Source organism: Sceloporus occidentalis, unplaced genomic scaffold, assembly GCF_023333645.1.
Source record: "Sceloporus occidentalis isolate IW3139 unplaced genomic scaffold, rSceOcc1.0.p SCAF_3, whole genome shotgun sequence".
Taxonomy (NCBI): domain Eukaryota; kingdom Metazoa; phylum Chordata; class Lepidosauria; order Squamata; family Phrynosomatidae; genus Sceloporus; species Sceloporus occidentalis.
The window spans coordinates 23,239,992-23,248,658 of record NW_028316983.1 but is presented as its reverse complement, the minus strand read 5'-3'; the positions used below and the strand labels follow the sequence as shown (position 1 = coordinate 23,248,658).

Sequence of the window (8,667 nt, the reverse complement as noted above, 5' to 3'; positions counted from 1 at the left end):
AAGCTATGGTTGACTCTAATAGAGGGTTCTGGGTGGGAGGCAGTTGTGTTAAACTCCTTACCACCCTGAACAGCTCAGCTGGACGAGATTTCACAGATGCGATAGATGCAGAGTAGAAAGATTTTTTGGCTGCATCTATCGCCACTTGATAGGACCTAAGAAAAGTCCTATGAAGTATCTTATCAGATATGAGTTGAGATTTCAGCCAATGCTTCTCTAGTCGTTGTCCAACCCGCTTCATTTGTTTAAGCTCTTCAGTGTACCAAGGGTTACGGTTTTTAGTGGGTTGGAAAGGACGCTTGGGAGCGATCATGTCTATAGCTCTGGTGATGTTGTTATTCCATAAATTAACCAGAACTTCAACTTAAATGGGAGTGTTATGTTTGGGTTGGGACAAGGAAGCACATGTTCTGGTTGACAACCTCGGGACCCGAACATATGGTTCTTCTTTGACAAATGGGCCACCAATTTTCATCCAGGCAATTACCAATGTATGGGAGTGGGGTACTTGACTTTTCCAGTCTGGGTATACAAGTCTCAGAGTTTTCAATCCAGGAAAAAGCAGGAGACCTATAATGGGGCTTTAGGGCCAGAGTGTTCTGACACTGTGATTATAGATCATCAGTTGCCAGATGATACATCAATTGAGAGGGCCATTAAGGGAGCTTTTACAGGAACCCTCACCTTAAGATCCTATCTGGGAATAATAACACAGGAAAATCAAAAAAGCATACTGGGACTTACCTGCTGGTTGGAAAAGTCAATAAATGCCACTGGAGAGATAGTGTGTATGTTACAATCTGAGATAGAAGAACTGAGTCAAATGATAATGCAGCAAAGATTAGCTCTAGATTATTTGTTAGCTGCTAAAGGAGGATTTTGTACAATGATAGGGAGCCAATGTATTGTAAAGTTTCATAACCTAAATTGGTCAATAGAAGATGAGATGGAAAAGTTAAAGGACATGATCCAACACAACATTAAAGAAACAGCAGGGAATTGGTCCCTTTTTGGATGGTTAAGTGATTTGTGGCCATCCGCTCTTTCTTCTGGGGCTAGGTATGAGGAATCTATGCCTGCCTCTCCTTCTTTCCCTCCAAGACCAGGGTGGTAGCAGTTAAGTTTGCTTTATATTGCCACCACAATATGCTTCCTTTCCTTGCAGACAAAGCTGCACCACAACATCCCCACTTTATATTGCTAATCTCTACAAGTGAGCACAGAAGTTAGAATCATGCAAGCCATTGTATTCTCTGTTACCATGTAGGGATGTGAGAGCTGGACAATTAAGAAACAAGATAGGATGAAAATCAATTCATTTGAGATGTGATGCTGGAGAAGAGTGTTGAGGATTCTGTGGCTAGCCAAAAAGACAAACAAGTGGGTCCTAGAGCAGATCAAGCCAGAAATATCCCTGGAAGCCAAGATGATAAAACTGAGGCTGTTGTCCTTTGGACACATCACATAGAATCATTGTCATGGCCAGCCAAGAGCAGGTCTCGGAGGTTGAGGAGGAGGATGGGGTTCCTCCGGTGCAAGAGGTAATTGAGGCTACACCAGGTGCTAATCCTGCTCCAGTGCAAGAGGTAATTGAGGCTACACCAGGTGTTAATCCTGCTCTGCCAGAAGCCAGCCCTGATCTCCCAGCCCCAGCGGAGGAGGCTCAGCCAGGTCCTAGTGCTGGTGGTGAAGGTTCCTGCGGTGGATCAGTGGCTTCAGGAGCTCCAGTCCCTGCTGCAGGAGCAGCTCAAGGTGGCCAAGTAGGCCTACCAAAAAGGGTGCAGACCGGCACGGCCAGGAGGGTCCTCCTTTGCAGGTGGGGGACTCAGTCTGGCTCTCCATGAGTCACCTGCCCCTGCAGCGGCCCTGCCAGAAGCTGGACCCTTGGTTTGTGGGGCCATACAAGATCGTGGCCCAGGTGAATCTGGTGGCATTTTGGCTCCAGCTTCCCTGGACTTGGCGGATTCACCCTGTGTTCCATCGCTCCCTGTTGATTCCGGCCTCCGATGTTTGGCCTGACGCTGGCCTGATGCCCCCACCCAAGCCGGTTTTGGTGGATGGACAGCAGGAGTTTGAAGTGGCCCAGATCCTGGACTCTCATAGCTGTTGGGGGCGCCTCCACTACCTGGTCGACTGGGTCGGCTATGGGCCGGAGGAGTGTTCCTGGTAGGACGCTTCGGACGTTCATGTTCCACGGCTGGTTCGGGATTTTCATCGCCGCTTCTCGGACAGGCCACGTCCTCTGCAGCCGGAGGGAGAGCATTATGGGAGGGAGAATGATGTCGTGGCCGGCCAAGAGCAGGTCTCGGAGGATGAGGAGGAGGATGGGTTCCTCCGGTGCAAGAGGTAATTGAGGCTACACCAGGTGCTAATCCTGCTCCAGTGCAAGAGGTAATTGAGGCTACACCAGGTGTTAATCCTGCTCTGCCAGAAGCCAGCCCTGATCTCCCAGCCCCAGCGGAGGAGGCTCAGCCAGGTCCTAGTGCTGGTGGGATTCCTCTGGTGGTACAGCAGCCTAGTGGTGACTCTGGGGAAGAACCAGGCTTGGAGGTTCCCTCCTTTAGGCAGCGCGGGGCTGAAAGTGCTGGCAGACTCAGGTCCAGGAGGATTGCTGAGAGACAATTGGCAAACAAGCCTCAGCTGGCACTGAGGAGAGAATCTCCTATTTAACCACCTGTGAGATGCTACCTCAGTGCTAGAGTTTATTGCATGATCCTTTGGTGTGATTGCTGCCTGCACTGGCTCCCTGTATCTTGACTCCTTGTTGCCTTGACTCTTGACTTTGGAACGGACTGGACTATTGCTATCCTTTGGCTGACCTGACCCTGGACTGGACTGACTATTGTGATCCCTGTTATCCTGACTTCGGCTTTGGCTTTCGGTTTGCTCTTTCTCTCACTCCCTGCAAGGTTTGTGGACTATTTCCAGCTGCATAGCTAATTACCTTGTTGAGCCATCCTTATCGGTGTATGTTTGTGTGTGCTGGCTGCAGTCCAGGACAATCATAGAGTTGGAAAAGACCACAATGGTGATCCAGTCCAACCCCCTGCCATGCAGGAAATCACAATCAAAGCATCCTCGACAGATGGCCATCCAGCCTCTGCTTAAAGACCTCCAAAGAAGGAGACTCCGTTTGTCGAATAGCTTTTACTGTCAGGAAGTTCCTCCTAAAGCTGAGGTGGAATCTCTTTTCCTGTAGCTTGCATCCATTGTTCCGTGTTCTAGTCTCTGAAGAAGCAGAAAACAAGCTTGTGAGACCCCTTCAAATACTTAAACAGGGCTATGATATCACCTCTTAACCTTCTCTTCTCCAGGCTAAACATACCCAGCTCCCTAAGTATTTCCTTGTAAGGCAGAACTAATTGGAAACCCCCCCAATAATTCTGTGAAAGGCAGAGGGAAGTAGAAAGAGAAGAAGGCCACATGCTAGATGGATAGACTCTATTAAGGAGGTCATGGGTAAGACTTTTCCAAAACTTAGCAGAACATTAGAGGACAGGGGGTCTTGCAGATACCTCATCCACAGGGTTGTCATGGACTGAGATTGACTCCAGGGCAGTTAATAAAAACAACAAAAAAGGTAGCGGATGCACAAACCTGCCACCAATATGTAAACCACTCTGAAAGCGAAAAGTGCATGTACACTACAGAAATACTGCAGTTTGACACCATTTTAAGTGCTGTAGTTCCATTTTATGGAATTCTGGGATTTTTTTGTCTCACAAAGTGCTGCTGCCCATAAAATTACAAATTCCAGGGTTCAGTAGGATGGAACCATGGTGGGTAAAATGGTGCCAAATAGCATTATTTCTACAGTGTAAATGAATAGATGATAATAAGTAAATAGGCTTATGTTAGGAATGATCTATCAGATTGTTTACTTGTGTTGTTGCAATGGACGTTTCTAGATTTGAAAACCTAGATATCAGCCATGGGGGTCCCCTATCAAGAGTAGAACTATGGTGTACATGGAGGGGTGGATGAACCTTTCCCCATCAGTCATATGTATCCATCTTTAATTGCTCATTGCTCTCTGAGGAATTTTTCCCCTGGGGAGAATAACAATTTTCAGTTTTCATTGCAACTATGGTAGGGGAAATATGTAAACCACAGAAGGGAAACACACAACCTATAGGCCACATGCAGCCCAGACCATTTTTCTGAATCCTAGGTCCTTCTTTTCACTTGAAAAAGAGAGAACAGCTTTCTTTAAAACAAAATGCACCGCACAGGGCTTGTTAATTATCCTTCCCTACGATTTTTTATGAAACTGGAAATGGATTGTTAACCACTTCTGGTAGGGGTTGGGGAAAGTGCAATCTGTGATAAGTCTGAGTGGGATGAACTAGCCTTCAAATCACCTTAACATCCATTTTCCAAGAGTGCAGTCACACTGCTGAATTAATGCAGATTGACACCACTTTAGCTGTCATAGCTCCATCCTCTGCTATCCTGGGATTTGTAATTTGTTGTGGCACCAGAGCTCTCTGACAGAGAAGGCTAAATATCTCACAAAACTACAAATCCCAGAATTCCATAGCACTGAGCAGTTAAAGCCATATCAAAATGCACTAATTTTGCAGTGTAGATGCAGACACAGTCTGAGGTTGGAAGAATATTGGAAAATACTTGGAAAAAGGCCTAAAATGTGTGTTTCAAATATCAATAAACCCTCATGAAGAGAATCCAAGACTAATGAGTATCTTCACAGATCAGTACTTGTTAACTGTCCTCAAGCTGACCACAACTCATGGTGACCCTGTTTATGAGAAATCTCCAAGACACCCTGTCCTCCACTTCTCTGCCACTGTTTATTTAGTTTTGAATAACAAGACCCATAGGTTGTAATGACACAATTACTGGCCCATCTAGTTTGACCATTGGAACAAAAAGTATATTCTTTCTCAGAATCAAATCCTTGCCTCACATTTTGAAAACCACTGCTGTAAACATTCAAAAAGTAGAAGCAATACAAATGAGGAAAAAGAAAGAAGGTGCCTCTTACTAATAGAGAACACTGTATGATTTCCCCACTCTAGACCTTCTTCCCTCCCCCATCCCTCCAAACCAAATTTGAATTTAGCAGCTATGTGTTAGGTAAATGTAGAATATTCCTCTGCTGTGCTCCAAACTCAATTTCCATGTAATGCTGTCTTCTACATGGATGAATCCTTTTAATATTTGTTTTTAAAAACGAAGTGAACCCACTGCTAGCACAGAAACCATTTGCTTCTTGTTCTCTCAGTGGAATCTTCTCCATTCAGCAGCACAAATTGAGTTTGTTCTCTGGGCATTCATGCATATTTTGTGTTGCTTAAGGCACAGAGCTTTAAAAGCCATGTACAGTAGTATGCTACTCTGACATGCTTGGACACAAGGATATAGGAGCCAAAATCTATAGAAATTCTGTGGATGTACACAAGCTGGCATGGTTCTTTCATTCACAGTGAGATCTGCATTCACTTCAGTAGAATTATTATCCATAGGAGCTGGGCTGTCCATCAATATGTATGGATCATCTAATTTTAACAACCAAATAATTTACAATCAAAATAATATACAATATACAATACAATAATAATATACAGATAAACAAACTGTAGGGGTGGAAGAAGGGGGGTAAAAAAGAAAGAAAGAAATACAATGAGTACACAGGAGAGCTCTGACTCCCCCAATTCTGACTGTAATGAAAATAAAAAAATAATTAAAAAGGGGAAATTTTTCTATCATTATAGATTGACTGCCCCAAAATATTCTGATGCTTGAGGCAAAAAGCAAAATGGCACCACTTTCCTTTTCATGTACAAAACCTGATGGAATTGGCAGATGAACACTGATAATGAACACTGAATATTTCCAAAACTGACATCTTCTAGATTGGTTTAAAGAAGTGTGTGTTCCTGTAATATACATCCTTGAGGTTTGATGGTTTTGCTGCTTCTGCATCCATTTGTTCCAGTTTTGCAGACCTGCATATAGTGATTTGGAATTGCAGTAGGGCTCTTTCAAAGGGAAATGGTTTACAGAGGCAGTCCTATGGCTCTATGGCTGGAAGGGTATTGTGAATTATTTTTACAGTACATTCTTAGAGCTATAGTGCCTTAGTGCAGAAGTGCCATTTCACTGATGCACTGATGTACTATAACTCCCATTTTAAAAGAGAGAGAGGGAGAAAGAATGAAAAAAGAAGAGAAGAAGAGATTTTTTTTGGTATTGGAATTAAAAACAAACCCACAAGAGGGTGAGAATAAAATGTTGTCGTTTGTGCCAGCAATTGCTAGAAAATAATCTGGAATAACAGAAACATTATTGGATATATTTAAATAATTCAAGAACTGCACCACCAAATAGTGCAAGCCCCAGCAACCTACCAACACATTTGCCCCATATGGAGGAGCATACTAATAAAGGGACAATGCCCCCAATTTTATCTGAAAACAGTAGGGTGACACAGGGGTGAAAAGTAGGTAACATGGCACACAGACCTTTCCTCCAGCACCTTGTTATGCTGTGTACGTGACATCTCAGGAAACCACCTTGCTTTGCCTAATGATAGGGCTGGCCCTGAATGGGAGTCAAATTACAGGTGAACAGGAAATTGGAACTCTTGACTAAATGGAATGGAAAAAGCTTTTGGGGGGTAGAAGAGCTGAACATGTGCACTAACACACTTTTGCACAAAATATATATCTCTTGGTTTACTGGTTTCTGACATTAACCTCTATGGGTTAACTATGCATACATGGCACAGTGCAGGAGTGAGGGAACTGAAATTAGTGGAACTTATGTTGATCATAATGATGCTTTTATTCCATTGCTTTAAGTAGAAAGTAACCATGCTCATCACTGCTGGACTGGGTTGATAATCTGCAAATTTAAATGCAGCTCTCCATGTCTGCAAGCATCATTTGCATACCTTTGGTTGGGTATGCATTTCATTTGTATATTTGGATTGTCACTCATCATCCTGTAAAGCACAAGACTGCCATTGCCAGAAGGGACAGATGGAGGTCTGCAGCTGATGCTGAAGTCAGCTGTTGGAAAGCCTTGCCATAATGCATGGGGCTGTATTGTAGATTCATGCATATTTGCCTTTTAAAATGGAGAACCAAAATTGGGTCAGCCTAATAGACATATTTTATTAACAGAAATGCATTTTATTAATCCTTAAAACCAAACCCTAAGGCTTTTCTTTCATTTAGACACAAACTGCTGTTGTTCATCTTTTTTTAAAAAAAGAAACTAATTATTCTATGTTTCATTACATAAGTTTTTCTTTTCTTTTCTTTTCTTTTAAAAGACTCCTTACTATACTCAGAATAATTAAACACCAGTTCAAGGTAAAGAAATAAAACTGATTCTTCCTAGAATGTTTGTCTTATGACAACTGCATCCCAAATCTTCAGTATTCCAATTCCTAATCTTTGATACACCTAAACTGTGTACTTTCCCATTTAATCTATCAGACTCTATGATGTGTGCATATGATTGCTATAAAGATGTGACCTACAATTTTTGAATGGAAGCTTTGCATATGCATTCTTTTAAAGTTATGTAGAGATGCATACTGGTAGTCAAGAACATAAACTACCCACGAAGGCCATATTTTTGGGGACTGCATGGAATTCCCAGCATTTTTATTCCCACCAAAACACAGGATTAATCCCCCTATTTGCTGCCAGATACAACATGCATGTGAATTCATGTGTGTTGTGTGTGTGTGTGCGTGTGCATTCAGTGCAGCTTTCTTCCCTCCTCTTTAGCATGCTTCCTCCTTGCACAATGAGCTCTTGTGTTTCTCTTTGTATCGTTCCGGCTCTTAGCGCTAAAAGCCATATCCTGTTATGTTTGGTTGCTAGGTGGAGAAATGTTATCATGGGCTTCAGCAATAATTTATCCATAGAGCTAGAGGAACTGTCATGTACTTCTGACAGTGAGCTGCAGCACTTTATCAGCTTGCCTGTAAATCAACCGTGTGTGGGTGAAGATGCCAGCAATGTTTGATCTCTCTCAGACACTCTAATAATCTGCTTTTGTCTGATTGATTCCTTCATATCGCCAGGCACATTGCAACTGGAGAGTGAAGTGCCCTCTGTTTATCTCTCTTGGTCATCTGCTGGAGGGCAGCAGGGCAGAAAAATGCAGTTCCCTATGAGATGTAAGAAGGTCCCCCCCTCCTCCTTTTGGGTAGAAGGGGCTTTACATCATATCCTGGAGCAGGTTTGGTTCAGTAAATCAATGATAGCAGAATTGAATGCACCATAAATACCTCAAACCATATCTCTTACAAGAATGTAAGAGTAATTCATAGAAACAGGAAAGGTAACTTTGCTGAAAAGAATTACGATCCTCTACAAGCTGGAGACATGCAGGTCTTTTATGGCCTGTGTTTGCAACTACCCTCTTGAACTCTGAGAAGGAAGGCACTACTCACTGGCATTTAGTTGGAGGCAGTTCAGAAATAATCCTGAGTAGAAGAAGATGCTGTCAGAACTGATCATTGCATTTCAGTCTACAATCAACTTTTTCTAAATTCCTGTCAATATCTTTGACCCAGGGCAGAAGCGTCATTGCTATGTCATGCCATCTAGGCACTCTGTACTAATGGCATGCAATGTCATTCTTTCCACTGGTTTGCCCCTAAAAGATGGTGAGATAAATTATATA

The 8,667-nt window shown here is 43.0% G+C and overlaps 1 pseudogene; it reads left to right on the top strand.

Moving 5' to 3' along the window:
- Nucleotides 1–379: 379 nt before the first annotated feature.
- On the top strand, nt 380–2,170 carry LOC149315643 (uncharacterized; annotated as a pseudogene).
- Nucleotides 2,171–8,667: the final 6,497 nt, after the last annotated feature.